Below are 16561 nucleotides of genomic sequence, written 5' to 3'. Positions count from 1 at the left end.
CCCCCCCCCCTCACACACCCCGACCCTTGGCTGAATTTGGGTGGTGTCTTTATTGCTAACCATTGCAAAGAACACCTGCATTTAGAGGATTCAGTCTAGAAGGAATCTTGATTGTCCTGCTTTGGTTTAAATGTAAACAAATAATATTTTCTATGTAAGCAATCTGACCCCCATATTATAACTCATTGAATAACCATATTGCCTATTAATTTATGAAATGCAGGCACTTCTTTGACATATTTGGGTAGTTTTCCTAAATTCCAGGTACAGACTTGATATACTTGATGGCAAACGTCCTTCTAAGGTGATGGAAAGCACAATTAAAAACAATTGGACAATGTTAATAGTTCTCAAGTGGTCGATGAGATTATTTTATTTTAAATAATGGACGTTAACTTTAATTAGATCAGACCATCAAAAATTGAAGTTGGTGGGATCAGTTTACAATGAAGCTACTTGGCATAATATTATTAACAATTCAAAATTGTGCTTCAATGGAACCTCATTACACCTGATGGTTCCATTCACAATGTAAATTCCTTTAATTTTTAGGGATTGTGAAGATTTGAGTCCTTAAAATATCGAAAGGATTTGATATGGTAGATACAGGAAAATTACTTTCACTAGAGGGAGATCATTGGCAATCGAGGGTTTGTAATCATAAACTCAGTCACTTACGGATCAAATCAAGAAATATTCCAAAACACATTAAATATCTCTGCCACAAACACTGTTCCTTAGAAATATATCTCTATATATCACACTATAGAGGAATGACAGCACTTTACACACTGTGTCATAAGTTCAGTTTTGCTGAAGGAGAGAGGGGAAAAATAGCTAATAAAATTTATTGCTAGGGGTATATCATTTACATGGGCAGTTACTCAAACACCACTTTAAAGGAGGAATTGGATGGCGTTCAGCACTAAAGTTTGTATCTATAAATTTGGATAAATTTTCTGGAATGACAGTATATTTAGAAATAAAATTGAAATAGGGAAGATTTCCATTCGGGAGAGTTATTCAGTGGATTCAATATCAGGAGCTGGTGAGTGCATTGTGAATGAGACTAGTCTTATTCCAATGTATCTCAAACTGCTTTCCCATCGCCACTGTTCAGCCCATTTACTTTATTAGTCAGGAATGAATTCCCAAGGCAATGACACAATTCAAAACTGATATTAGTAGGCTTCGAATTGGAAATCTGGTGATACAAGACCAAAGCAAGGCAAGTTGATTTATGGTGCAAATGAGTGCAGTTATGACGCAATCATGATGTGTAGAGTTGGGTTGCGTTCACAAATGAGCCCCATTTTTGCTGCTTATGCATTGAAGACCACTACCTTGGCAAACAATGATAAAAAATACATAGCCATGATTGAATGGAATAGTGTCCAGCAGAGAACAAATTATGTGCGGTAATTGGATGGACCTAATAGCCACATTAAATTATTTCTCAGGTTGCTTTCCAAGTAGTGCAATGATTCATGTGGATTGAATATTGGGACTGTATTGATTTGGTGCCCAAATCTTTATGTTTGAGTTGATTTGTTTTTTTGATTTTGATAATCCTCATTCTAAAACATTGCAAATTGAAAACAATAGGGTTCTCCAATAAACGACTATCATCAACAGTAGGATATTCTGAAACTATATCAACAACTAGATGGTAGATTACCAAGCAGTGGGTTGAGCAGAGTGACTTCCACTGACAATGCAAAATAAGGTTTAGACTATCTAAACCCAAAAATAATTATTTTTTTTGAGAGGGGGGATAAATAAGTATGTTGACCTATCTTGGAAAATCCATTTTGATTCTTTCCAGTTCTGAGACTGGTAAGGAAATAAGACAACTGTATTTCCATACTGAATTTACAGGAATTAAACATGCTGGCCACATTTTTTTTAGTAGATCTAATTTCCTCCTAGTGAAATCTTAGTGAAAATTAATGAAGTTTGAACATTATTTTCATGAAAAAATACCATGTATAAAATATAGCTGAGTAAATTATAAAATAAGAGGCTCCAATCTTGACAATCTTTTGCTTGTTTGGTGCACATTATTAGAATGTATAACCATTTGTGTTTTTAGGAATGTTAGCTTTTGATTGCATGCTGCTAGTTTAATTTCCTTTAAAAGAAATGATATTTAGATTGTACAAGAATTCAATGAAAAACACCAAGGATTTATTGAGGAGACCATTATCAATATTAACAAACTGGCCATTGGCAAGACTGATAAGACAAAATTAAAGTGTCTTTCGACACACGACATGCACCATACAGATCTGTGTGTACTTTCTGAGTGAACTAATGTTGTGTTATCACTTAATGATAAAACTAAAAAAGTCCAATAGCAATATGTTGTAAATTACATGTTGAATATGAATAGATCATGTAGTCCATAAGATGATGTTGTTCTTTGTTTAAGAAAGGCTATAAAGTTGCACTGCAGGAAATACAACAAGAAATAGGAGCAGAAACAGGCCATTCAGCCCTTTGTTTCTATGAGCAGGGAAAAGTAACTTTCGATAATACCTCTGTGGAAATCTGCCTCAAGGGAGAATGATTCATTGGAATGGAGCCCTCATGGTTGTGTGTGATCTGTTACAAATGCAGTCAGTGGTTTAAATTGTATATAGATAGGAAAGGTTTAGAGGGAGATGGGCCAAATGTAGGCAGGTGGGACCAATGCAGATGGAGTAATAGAGTTGCTGCCTTACAGCAACTGAGGCCGGGTTCGATCCTGACTATGGGTGCTGGCTGTACAGAGTATGTACGCTCTCCCCCTGATAGCCTGGGTTTTCTCCGTGCTTCAGTTCCTCCCACACTCCAAAACATACAGGTTGGTAGCTTCATTGACCTCAGTAAAAATTGGAAATTGTCCCTAGTGTATAAGATAGTGCTATTGTATGGGGTGATCACTGGTCGGCGCAGACTCGGTTGGCCGAAAGACATGTTTCCACGCTGTATCTCCAATGTCTAAATCAATCTTCAATTGTGTAAATAATACTTTATGATTAAATTATGAGTAGGGGAGAGAGAGGAGAGGATAACTTATTCTGGGTGAAAAAGATATTCTTCGATTTATAATATCACATCACTGAGAAACTTATTGTAGTTCCTTAGAAATGGAGTATTACTTTAAATATAGTGTATCTGTGATCCAGCAATGGGTGACTATGATACTTAGCGACTTAATATGTAGTGCACTTGTGTTGTAAATATATTGTGTTATGAAACCCAATGGATGGGATCAGCCTTAAAGATGATTCATGCACCTGAGAAGGTTGTTTCAGATTTCTGCAGCAATTAAAACAGTTGAAGATGTACGGGTGGCACAGTGGTAGAGTTTCTCCCTTAAGGGCCTGTCCCACCAGCATGCGATAGCATGCGTCTAGCACGACCAAACGTGGTTGCTTGAGGTGTACAGCCTCGCAGGGCCGGTCCCACTTCGATCAGCGGAGGAGTATGGAGTTGTGCAGGGCTGGTCCCAGCATCGTGTGAGGCTCCAAAAATCTTGCACTGTCCGAAAATCCCGCGCGACAATGGCCTGTCAGCCCGCAGCTGCATTGAGGCCGTACGCAGTGCCTCGACAGGCGTACGCAGCGTCTCAAAGTCATACGCAGCGTCTTGATACCGTACACAGCATCTTCACTTACCTCCCCGACTCCAAAGACATACAGGTTTGTAGGTTAATTGGCTTAGTATAAATATTACAAATGATCCCTAATGTGTGTAGGATAGCGCTAATGTTAATTCACCTCTGTAAATTGCCCCTTGTGTGTACTAGTGTGAACAGGTGACTTGATGGTCGGTTTGGACTCTGTGGGCTGAAGTGCCTATTCCCATTCTGCATCCCCAAACTAAACTAAATTAAACTAGTTTGGTCTGGAGAGTTTTTCTAATGATACAGCATGGAAACAGGCCCTTCAGGCCACCAAGTTCTTACCAACCATCAATCACCTGTTCATGCTAGTTCTATGTCACCCCACTTCCTCATCCAATCCCATCATATTAGGGACAATTTTACAGAGGATATATGACTTACAAACCCACATGTCTTTGACATGTGGGAGGAAACCAAAGTGGTCTCAAAGGGAACATAGGAACTCCACACAGGCAACACTCGGGGTCAAAGTCGAACCTGGGTCTCTGGCACTGTGAAGCAGAAACTCTACCATTGTGGCATTATTCTTATAACTGATCATAATGAAACATTGATAATGTATGTCCAATGTATTCCAATGGTTGATCTACTCACTATATAAGAATGAAAACCAGAAGTAATTCCACCTCTTTGTGTTATCTTGCATACTCTATCCAGCCAACAAATGATAAATACTTTAATACATCGTGTTTAGATGATGATTCTCTGAAGATGATAGACTCCAATAAAGAATTACTATTTATTTTTAGAAATGCATTCACCTAATGATAAATAAGTCTCCGTATAGACAGAAATAGGTTTCAATTGCTGCAAGGGAACTAAATTATTCATTTGTGCTTTCATAATGCCCTGAAGTCAATCATATGGAAAGTTTAATTTTCTTTATTGCTGATATGCATGAAAGCAAATCTTTCTCCAGATGTCGATATAGGATAATTTTAAATGAGATTTGATACTTGAGCATCTTTGTGAAACAAATATGTCAGTTCAGAGCCATTATGTTGATCAGTACCAATAATATGCCTTTTTAGAGTACACAGCAAGTTAGATTTTAAGAATTGGCATAGAACGAGCGTTGCTGCCTTACAGCACCAGAGACTTGGGTGTGATCCTGAATACGGGTGCTGTCTGCATGGAGTTTGTTCGTTTTCCCTGTGACTGCGTGGGTTTTCTCTGTGTGCTCCGGTTTCCTGGCACATTCCAAAGATGGTCGGCAATTGCCTTCTGTTAATTTTAAATTATCCATAGTGTAAGTAGGATAGTGCTACTATATGGGATGATCACTGGTCAGCACAGAAATGGTGAACCGAAGGGCATGTTTCCATGCTGTATGTCTAAAGTCTAAACTAAAGTGTTGTTAGAGGATGGATTTATACAGAACCTGTCAAGCAAGCCTGAGTCAGGAGGTGGGCCTGAATTCAGATTGTCGACAGAATAGTCACAGCAGTGATTGTCCCACATGAGAGTTCAATCGAGCAAAAACATTTTTTTCCCCAATTTTAAACAAGAACATAGGAAAGCGGAACTGGAGATCTCCGCCTTTATTTTCAAAAGCAAATTTCTGGAAACTTGACATTAACACAGGAACTGGTGGCTGCCCTCAGCAGGTCAGGTGCAGTATGGAGAGAGGGACAGAGTTTTCTGTCTCCACAGTGCTCAGTAGTTTTCTGAATTCTTCTTTATACTTTCCATTCTTTGACTGGGTCAGAATGGCAGATTTCCATTCCAAAGCACACAAGATGCTAAAGAAAACTAAGCTGGTAAGGCAGCACCTCTGGAGAACATAGATATGTGATAGGTGAAGTTACACAAAAAAAAGCTGGGGAAACTCAGCGGGTGCAGCAGCATCTATGGAGCGAAGGAAATGGGCAACGTTTCGGGCCGAAACCCTTCTTCAGATCACCTATGTGATAGGTGATCCTGCCATGCTTGGTACTGCCTCTCATATCTCCCAGCTTTCTTCCCCCTCACAGTTACTCCAGCACTTTGTGTCCTTTTGTGTAAACCAGCATCTTGCAGTTCCTTATTTCTCCAATCTAAAGCACATTCCTGAAATGAACAGAATTTTACCCAAATCGGGTAATTGAGGTGTAAGATTGGCCGTGATCTTTTGAGCAGCGAAGCGAATTCAAGAGGCTAACCAACCTACCTCTGCTCCTTTTTCTCGTGTTCCCAAATTGAAAACATGTCCATTGTTGCTGTCTAAACAACAAGCACACACAAACTAGTCTTTATAATGAGTACAAAGTCCAACCCTGACACATATTGTTGAACATATAAATCCTAAATCCTGCCTACACTTTATTATCTTCGTTACCCACACCATCACCAATCTCCCAAATCTCTCCTCAGGTTGTAGTCATGACATTAGGTTAGTAAGTTAAAAATAAATAATATTAACACATTTTATGAGTCTTTGCGTTTTGTGCTAAGAGCTTGCTGCTGTGCTTTGTATTTAATTATGTGAATTGCTGTGTTAATGGTCTATGCCCATTTTGTTTTCCTATATGTGTTTGTTTTAAAGGAGATGGCATTGCTGGGAAAACATTAATCATTGAATGATTTATCCTGCTAGCATAGTAAATCCTTACTATGAGGAATGGGATGTGAATAGCAAGCAGTAAGATCAAGGTCAATGTCATTTGCAGGACTACAGGGAAAGAGCAGGGGAATGGATCTGATGGGAATGCTCTATGAGCAGCTGCCAGAAACATCTGTGGGCCGAATGGCCTACGGAACTGTAATAATTCAGTTGCGAACTTTAATTTCTAAACGTTGTTTTCAAACTAGATATGTTTAGATTCGGTATTTGGAACAGAACACATAATGTGATCTCATGCTTTATAACCAATGTAAACACTCACAAGGAAAGGTATCAGGGGTTATGGGGGGGAAGGCAGGAGAATGAGGTTAGGAGGGAGAAATAGATCAACCATGATTGAATGGCTAATTCTGCTCCTATCACTTATGACCTTATGAAAGGGTCATATTTTTTGAACCACATTCAGTTTCTCATGGGAACAATGTATCATTGCTTAAGATAAGGGGAAAATGTCACATTCTTACATTACTAAAGCTTCCAAAATGCATTTGCAGGACATCAATTGTACCTAGGTGATTTTTAAACTGAAGATAGACAAAGTGCTGGAGTAATTCAACGGATCAGGCAGCATCTCTGGAGAAAAATAATAGGTGACGTCTCTAGTCGGGACCCTTCTTCGGACTTCTGAAGAAGGGTCCCAACCTGAACCATCACCTATCTTTTATCTCCAGAGATGCTGCCTGACCCATTGAGTTACTCCTGCACTTTGTATCTATGTTCGGTATAAACCTGCATCTGCAGTTCTTTGTTTATAGATTTCCAAAACCAGTTCTGTAAAAAACAAACACTTATTCCAGTTACAACAGTGGCATAAAGGAAAGTGCAGAGGAAACAACTGTTCTCACTTGTTCACCTGTGACACAAGTGTGAATTTATTCAACTTAAATACAAATCTTTCAAGGGCATTCCTTTTAAAAGCAATACGGTGTCCTGGCTAACATTTATTCCTAATCTACAATGAATGATTATCTGGCCATTACCTGTCGCTGTATGTAGGACATGTTATGCGCAAATAGGCTGCAAAAATTCCCACATTAAATTAGTGACTGCATTTCAGAATGCTTATTGGTTATAAACCATTTTGATCATTTGGAAAGCAGTTCAGAGAAGCCAATAGCTTTCTTTGAAAAGCACTCTGTTTACAAAATGAAACAGGTTTGTCTCTGTTCTGCCCTCTATCTACGATTCAGGAGATTGCAGTGGAATTATCTTTAAGAGGTCACCGTCTAAAAAACTGCATTGTCAGGTGATCTCTTCTGAGAAAAATGAACTGGCCTCTTTATTGGTTCACCCTGTGTAATCTTTCACAAAAGCCGTTAACGTTAGTGCATGCATCATATTTCTGGTGAAAAACACTTTATTGAATGAAATAAACCGTTAAAGATTTACCTTTCAGGTTGATTATTTTGATCAAATTGAATCAGTCTGATGACTAATGATTGATGTTGATGTTCCATGATTGAAATGACTGATTTCAGTTTTATTTATTCCATGCTCCACTTATTTGTTTGTCATATTTTGTGAAATTTTAAATAAATTTACATTTCATTGAATACTTTTTCTGTTTTCTAGTTGATATCAATTTTTCATCAACACCATTCTTTCTTTGAAAGTGACATCACAGATAGATAGGGTGGTCAAGAAGGCTTTCAGCACAATGGAAGTCATCAGTCAGAGCATTGAGTCTAGAAGTTGGGAGGTCATGTTAAAGTTGTATAAGATATTAATAAGGCCACATTTAGAGTATTGTGTTCAGTTTTGGCCACCATGTTAAAGGAAAGCTGTTTTCAAGGGTGTTGGGAAGGGTGCAGAGAAGATTTACGAGGTTGTTGCCAGGACTCGAGAGCCTGAGCTATAGTGAGAGGTTGAGCAGGCTTGGACCCTATTCCTTGGAGCGCAGGAGGATGTGGGATAATCTTACAGAGGTGATCAAGATCATTAGAGGATTAGATTGGGTCTTTTGCCCAGAGTCAGGGAATCGAGAACAAGAGGACATGGGTTCAAGATGAGGGGGGGAAAAACCTAATCGGAACCTGAGGGGTAACTTTTATACACAAGGATGGTGGGTTTCAGGAATACTATTGTTGAGTTTTGGACAGGTACATGAATAGGACAGGTTTAGCGAGTCAAGCGCAGGCAGGTGGGAGTAGAGTAGATGGGACATGTTGGTCAGTGTGTGCGCAGGTTGGGCTGAAGGGCCTGTTTCCATGCTGCATGAGTATGAATCTAGGTGAAGAGGTATACAGATCATGGAAGAATTGATCAGGCTGTAGCTCATTTCTTTGGAAAATATTTCTCGTGTTCTTATGTTTCCTTATTAAATAGCTATTTGGTCAAGTCAAGTTTATTGTCATATGCACAGGTATGATAAGGAACAGGTGCAATGAAAATCTTAGAGTAGAATCAAGGAACTGCAGATGCTGGTTCACCAGGAAAATACACAAAATGCTAAAGTAGAACGATTTGCAAAAAGTTGTGGAATCAACTTAGGATGCTTATTTTATTAAATGTGTACAAATAATTTATGACACAGAGCCAGGGTATTAATGAAGGAGTTCTTAATTCCCTCGTCGAGTTCCAAGCAGCAGAGAGGGTTTGGAATTAGAATATGCTCTTTGACTTTAGGCTTTAGACTCTAGAGGTGCAGCACAGAAACAGGCCCTTCGGCCCAGCAAGTCCACACTGACCAGCGATCACCATGTGCACTAGCACAATCCAACACGCTAGAGACAATTTACAATGTTTACCAAAGCTCATTAACCAACAAACCAGTACCTCTTTGGAGTGTGGAAGGATACTGGAGGACCCGGAGAAAACCGACGGTCAGAGGGAGAACATACAAACTCCGTACAGACAGCACCCATAATCAGGATCGAACCCGAGTCTCTGGCGCTGAGAGGCAGTCACTCTACAGCTGTGCCACCATGCTGGCCCATATGAATGTGATTGATTTTGGCGTGGAAAATTATTTGAGTTTCTACATCTCACTTTGTCTCAGTTGCAAGCCACGATAATCAGCTAGTGAGTAGTCAGTCTGTTCCCTCCGGGTGGTGCTTGGAGGCCCGAAGGAGAACGGAATTAGATCATGCGATTTTTATTGACTTGCATTGCTATGGTTTTTCTACTTCAATGTACCATGGTTAACCGCTCTGTAGATCATTAAATATAACCGCTCCATAAATTCCTATCAGGTCTTGCTGGCATTCGGGGCAGTGCGGATACAGGATTTAGTAGCAGCTGTTGCTTTGCTACGTGTTTTTTCTAAACATTTTGAACTGGAGACAGAGAAATAGCTTGAGATGCACAAGACTGCTTTGTTCGCTTGAAAATGAAGTAAAATTGCCGAAATGCTGTGATTTTTTTCATCAATGAACAGTACAGTAATCCCTCGTTATAACAGACCATAGGAAGGCAGATTGATGTCCGTTATTGCCGATTGTCTGCTATAACCAAGTGTAGCTACTAAGACTCATACACATGTAAAGATACAACATATTTTATTAAGCTCTTATAGCTAAGGATCTGCAGTACCTTACATTTTCAGCCTCTACATCTACTGCCTGATGTAGGCGAGTTCTGATATTATAAAGCATGTATAACGCGGGGCTTATACTAACAAGCACAATTATTGGCTAGCATGCAATAGCCGATCTACACCAAGTAAGGCATTATCATTGTACATGTAGACTCAAGGAGTCATAGAGTTATACAACATGGAAACAACTAGCCCACACTGACCAACATGTCCCATCTACACTAGTCTCGCCTGCCTGCGTTAGGCTCATATCCGTCTAAACCTGTCCTATCATAGAAACATAGAAACATAGAAAATAGGTGCAGGAGTAGGCCATTTGGCCTTCGAGCCTGCACCGCCATTCAATATGATCATGGCTGATCATCCAACTCAGTATCCTGTACCTGCCTTCTCTCCATACCCCCTGATCCCTTTAGCCACAAGGGCCACATCTAACTCCCTCTTAAATATAGCCAATGAACTGGCCTCAACTACCTTCTGTGGCAGAGAATTCCAGAGATTCACCACTCTGTGTGAAAAATGTTTTCCTCATCTCGGTCCTAAAAGATTTCCCCCTTATCCTTAAACTGTGACCCCTTGTTCTGGACTTCCCCAACATCGGGGACAATCTTCCTGCATCTACCCTGTCCAACCCCTTAAGAATTTTGTAAGTTTCTATAAGATCCCTCCTCAATCTTCTAAATTCTATCCATGTAACTGCCTAAATCTTTCTTAAACATTGCAATAGTACCTGGCTCAACTACCCCCTCGGGTAGCTCGTTCCATCTCCACCACCCTTTGGTAGCCCTCAGGTTCCTATTAAATGTTCCCCCCTCATGTTAAACCTATGTCTTCTGGTTCACAATTCCCCTATTCTGGTCAAGAGACTCTGTGCACCTACCTGATTTATTCCTCTCATGATGTAGTAGAAGCAAACACGCAAGGACACAAAGTGCTGGAGTAACTCAGCAGGTCAGGCAGCATCTCTGAAGAACATGGATAAGTGACGCTTCGAGTTGAAACCCATCTTCAGACTCTGAGGGCAGCTGGGGATCACTGCAAGTTGCTGGGTAGGTGGTGCTAGCCAAATGTGGCATGGGCAGCCATCGGTAGGTCAGTCAACTGTAACCAAAATCCATTTTAAAGAGACCCATTAAAACAAATGTTTGCTGTATAAACAATGACCAAGTAATGAGATTTTCCTGTGCTCAATATCCAGCATAAAAATCACTGGACCGTATGTTCTAACCTTATGCTGCATTATTGGATTGGCCTCTCTCTTACATAGAAGCCTGTCAGTAAAGTTACAAGGCGTCTTGTGGGGGCAGCACAGTGGCACAACGGTAGAGTTGCTGTCTTACAGCGCTAGCGACCCAGGTTTGATCCTGACGATGTGTGCTGTCTGAATGGAGTCTGTACATTCTCCCTGTGACTGTGCAGGCATTATCCGGGTGCTCCGGTTTCGTCATACACTCCAAAGGCATACAGGTTTGTAGGTTAATTGGCTTCCCTAAGTTTAAAAATTGTCCCTAGTGTGTGTAGGTTAGTTAACGGGGTGATCGCTGTTTGGCCCAAAAGGGCCTGTTTCTGTGCTGTATTTCTAAAGACTAAAGGTTAAAGGGCAGACCTCCTGCACCTTGCAGAGGCTCAATGCCTCTATTGTGATAATAAAATCCTTTGTGAAACCACCAACCTACCACATGGTTGTATTATTCTGGCTGTGTGGACTGTCCGGTTCCAGACAGTGGCTCACCACCACTTATGGATGGGCAATAAATGACTGCAATAACAGGTCACACCAGCAAAACAAAAATATATTGGAAGAAACCAAGAACTGCAGATTGTGGTTAATACACAAAAGGACACAAAGTGTTATATTCAGTTTATAGAAACAGCATGGAAACAGGCCCTTCAGCTCACTGAGTCCACGCTGACCACAATCACCTACACACTAGTTCTATTCTACACATTGGAGACAATTTACAGAAACCAATTAACTTACAAACTAACCTACAAATTGGGTGGCACAGTGGCGCAGCGGTATAGCTGCTGCTTTACTGCGCTAGAGACCTGGGTTCAATCTGAACTACGGGCGCTGTCTGTACGGAGTTTGCACGTTTTCCCCGGAACCATGTGGGTTTCATCCGGGTGCTCAAGTTTCCTCCCACATTTCAAAGTCGTGCAGGTTTGTAGGTTCATTGGTTTCTGTAAATTGTCCCTAGTGTGTAGGATAGTGCTAGTGTATGAGTGTTCGCTGGTCAGCATGGACTCGTGGGGCAAATGGTTGTACATCTAAAACTACAAACCTACATTTCTTTGCAATGTAGGAGGAAACGGGGGCACTCAGAGAAAAACCACGTGGTCACATGGAGAATGTACAAACTCCATACATAAATACATGACAGCACTCGTAGTTAGAAGTTTTAAAAACACAGGTCTCTGGTGCTGCAAGACAATAACTCTATTGCCGCGCCACTATGCCGCTGCTCAATCATTCAGTTAATATTTTACCTAGGACTCACTTTTCCTGCACTGACCATACACTTTATGCCCAAGCCTGTGTACTTTACATGAAAAGTGTCATTTTATATGAAGCTTGTGATTTTCAATACAAACTCGTAAACCCAATTTCAAGGCATTCGTGTTTATACTGAAAATCACAAGAATAGTATGAATAAAACCTTTTCTGTTGAAAACATTTATTTTCATTGATGCAAACCTGAAGAGTCCCCAGCAGATGCATGTGTTTTACTTTTTGAAAAAGAGACACAGCCATTCATTTCTTTCCTTGCAACTATTTACAATACGCTTCTCTGTTTTAGTAATTGAGCTGTGTTGTGGCACCGGTCATGTGCAAATGGAAGTATATGGTTGCAGCTCAGTAGAATACAAGTTCTTTATGTATCCTCAAAAAAGTCATTGGTGTGCTGCACATGAAGACAGAGAGACAAAACTAAATAGCAATGGCACTCACGCTTTATTTTAGACTTTAGAGATACAGCGTGGAAACAGGCCCTTCGGCTCACCGAATCCACGACGACCAGTGATCACACCGTACACTGACACTGTCTTACACACTAGGGACAATTCACAATTTACAGAAGCCAATTGACCTACAAACATGTACACCTTGTACAAACCTCCTACCAATGGGAGGAAACCTGGGCAATCTGAGAAAACCCACATAGTCACAGGGAGAACGTAATAAACTGTGTATAGTCAGCATGAACCCGGACCCAAGATCAAACCCGAGATTCTCTGAAAACACATAGCTTCCAGACACCAGCCAGCCAAACAGCATCTCCATGCTGTGATGTTGAGTATACTTTATAATTGAAGCTTTTTTATAATTAAAAAAATATTTATCATCAAAATGATTATTTCCCAAGCACAGCCCAAAATATTGGCAGTAATCCGACTATGAATTATGGTGGGAGGGAACAAGTAAATTGAAAGCAGTTTTCTCTGTGAACTTCTGCATGGTAACAAAGCTACACACTGGGGTGTGAAGAAAGAAGCTTTTATCCAGAAACACAGAAGCCAGCCAAAGTTAGAGCATGGTAACCCAAAGGTATTTAGCTCCACATAACTGCCCAAGGGATTATTTCAATGAACGAGGAAGGAGAAATGACTAAATGAACCCATTATAGTACTATACAGCATAGCGTCGGAACAAGCAGGCTCACACTCATTAATCTTTGCACTAAACTCATTGCTGTCTTCATTAGTATTATTGTTCACTACAAACTTCCAAATTTTACAGATGTTGCTATGCAAATTTAGTTTAGTTTAGAAATACTGCATGGAAACAGGCCCTTCGGCCCATTGAGTCCGCACTGACCAACGATCACCTGTTCACACTAGTTATATCCTACACACTTGGGACAAATTAAAGAAGTCAATTAACTTCAAACCCTCACGTCTTCTGAATGTGCGAGGAAACTGCAGCACCCGTAGAAAACCCACACAGTCACAGGGAGAATGTACAAACTCCGTACAGACAGCACCCATAGTCAGGATCGAACCCGGGTCTCTGGCACTGTACTGTAGGTCTACTGCTGCTTCACTGTGCCGCCACAAATATCAAAATCAATTTTCTATTTGACCTTCAAAATGGTTATTCCCTTTGAAGACAGAAAAAAATATTTTGACAAGGATACACATTAACTTAATTGTAGCTATGCAAAACCTGTGTTGATTTCAATTTAGTTTTGATAAATCATCATTTTAATCTAAACTTGCTCTCTCCACAATGCAGATTAGCTTGTTGACATTTCCAACATTCTCTGCTTTTGTACGGATTCCTGAAGCAAAAGTGGCAATAGGTTGCTCTATCTTGAACAAAAATGGGATAAAATCCTTCGAATTAGGTAAAAAAAATACTGGGGCGGCACTGTGCCACTCTTGGTAGTGCCGTTAGCTCACATTGCCAAAGACCTGGTTTAGACCGTGACTTTAGATGCTGTCTGTGTGAAATTTGAACATTCTCCCTGTGACCAAGTGGATTTCCTCCAGGTGCTCTTGTTTCCTTTGACATCTCAAACATGTATGTCTTTGTAGGCTGTACAGCCTCTGTAAAATTGTACTTAATAAGTCCATAAGTTCTTGGAGCAGAATTAGGCTTTTCAGCTCATCGAGTATTCAATGATGGCTGATCTCTCTTTTCTTCATTTATTGGTTCATCGTGTATTGGGATTGGATGAGAAAGTGGGATAACATAGAACTAGTGTGATTGGCCTGTACTCGATGGGCTGAAAAGCCTGTTTCCAGGCTTTATCTCTAAAAATTAAATTCACATTGTCCACTTATGAGAACATGTTAAAACATTAATAAAGGTAATTTTGGAAACACTCAGTCGATCCATCATCTGTGGAGCAGGAAACAGAATTAACATTTCCTAATGTTTATTCTGTAAGCATAATGCCTTTGGCAAATCAAGCCTCTACATGCACAAACCAAGATATTTATGAGGTCCCTTTCTCGAGTTGGCAAATTATCAGCAATGGCTTAGATACGTGTTAATTGCAGAGGCAATAAAATCAGAAAATGCTGAAAGTACAGCATGGGCTCAGGGCAAAGAGAGGTAACAAGAGTTAATGTTTCAGATTTTGTAAAAGCAAATGAGAAAATAAAATGTACTGAAAACATTCAGAAAACTATGGAATAAGTTCATAAATTCATAAATTATAGAATTGGAAATAGGCCATTTTGCCCGTCAAGACTAATCCGCCATTAAATCATGGCTGATCTAACTTCCCCTCTCAACCTCATTCTCCTTCCTTCTCCCCATAACCACTGACACCTCTACTAATCAATGTGCAGAAAAAGAGGCATTGTGATTGAAGCCATAACGTTTACCTAATGAGTCACACATAGGGCATAAGAACAAATGTTCTTAGGGCAAAATAAAATTAGAAAATAACAAAATGCTGGAGTAACTCAGCAGATCAGGCAGATTCCCTGGAGAATAAGGATAAATCGCGTTTTGGGTCACAACCCTTCTTCAGTCTGAAGAAGGGTCTGAACCCGAAATGTCATCCATCCATATTTTCCAGTAATACTGCCTAACGTGCTGTTACTCCAGCACTTTGTGTCTTTCCTTGGTAAACGAGCATCTGCAATCCCTTATTTCTATATAAGATCATAAGAGAAAGGATAAAACCATTCAAATCTTGAACTTGATTCACCATTCAAAAAGACAAAGCCTAATCTGATCTTGATCTTAGCTCTACTTTCCTGCCTATCTCACATAATAGTTGATTTTCCTATTGTTGAAAAATCTCTCATCCCCAAATATATTCAGCAAAAACACCAAAAGTTTCTGAGGTAGAGAATTCCAAAGATTTGCCTTCTCTGAGAATGTTTTCTTTTAACTCCCATGCTGCCAGAGGTGTAGTTGAAGAAGGTACTATCACAATGTTTAAAAGACATCTGGACAGGTAAATGGGCAGGATAGGTTTAGAAGGATACAGGCCAAATGGCGGTTGGTGAGACTAGTGTTGATGGGGCATCTTGGTTGATGTGGGCAAAATGGGCTGAAGGACCTGTTTGACCCTAACTCCGATTGCTTGGATAATATTATTGTGAAACAAAGCCCCTTGATTTTAGATTCCCTCGTTAAAAATAAACATCCTCTCAAATGGTTGTCCACCCATCTGCCAACCTGTAGCTGTATCCACCCATCACTTGCCAGGTTTTGTCCTGTCCTCATCTCTCTTCCAACTTTCTTCCCCTTACTACAATCAGTATGAAAAAATGGTTCCAACCTGAAATATTACCTTTTTATATCCTTCAGAGATGTTGATTGACCCGCTGAGTTATTCCAGCATTTTCTGCCTTTTTTGTAAATCAGCATCTTTAGTCTCTTGTCTCCATCTTCTCATCATCTACGCCACTGAGGCTACTCAGAATCTTTTTGCTGAGGTCGCCTCTCATTCTTGTAAGTTTGATATTGAGTAACCTTATCAACCTCGTTAACCTTTCCTCATAAACTAACCTCTTTGTCCTTAACAAGCAAACCAGGAATATTTCTGAACTGCCTCCAATCCAAGCAAAAAATATGAAGACAAATATCATACACATTACTTCAGTGTCCTGATACAGGGTCTGTATCTTGAAAATAGATTAAAAACTGCTGGAGTAACTCAGTGGGTCAGGCAGTATCTTGGGTTTTCTCCTGTGCTCCGGTTTCCTCCCACACTCTAAAGATGTACATGTTTGTAGGTTAAATGGTTTTGGTAAAATTGTAAATTGTTGCTAGTATGTAGGATAGTGT

General features: G+C 40.1%; 1 long non-coding RNA gene across 1 annotated transcript; it reads left to right on the top strand.

The window, feature by feature from the left end:
• Position 1: 1 nt before the first annotated feature.
• Positions 2-7830, top strand: LOC129701502 (uncharacterized). Its single transcript, XR_008724207.1, has 2 exons — positions 2-5468; positions 5585-7830. It is a non-coding gene; the product is annotated as an uncharacterized LOC129701502 (long non-coding RNA).
• Positions 7831-16561: the final 8731 nt, after the last annotated feature.

The sequence above is a fragment of the Leucoraja erinacea genome, chromosome 11 (assembly GCF_028641065.1).
Source record: "Leucoraja erinacea ecotype New England chromosome 11, Leri_hhj_1, whole genome shotgun sequence".
In the NCBI taxonomy this organism is placed as follows: domain Eukaryota; kingdom Metazoa; phylum Chordata; class Chondrichthyes; order Rajiformes; family Rajidae; genus Leucoraja; species Leucoraja erinaceus.
This window is presented reverse-complemented; position numbering and strand designations above follow the sequence as displayed.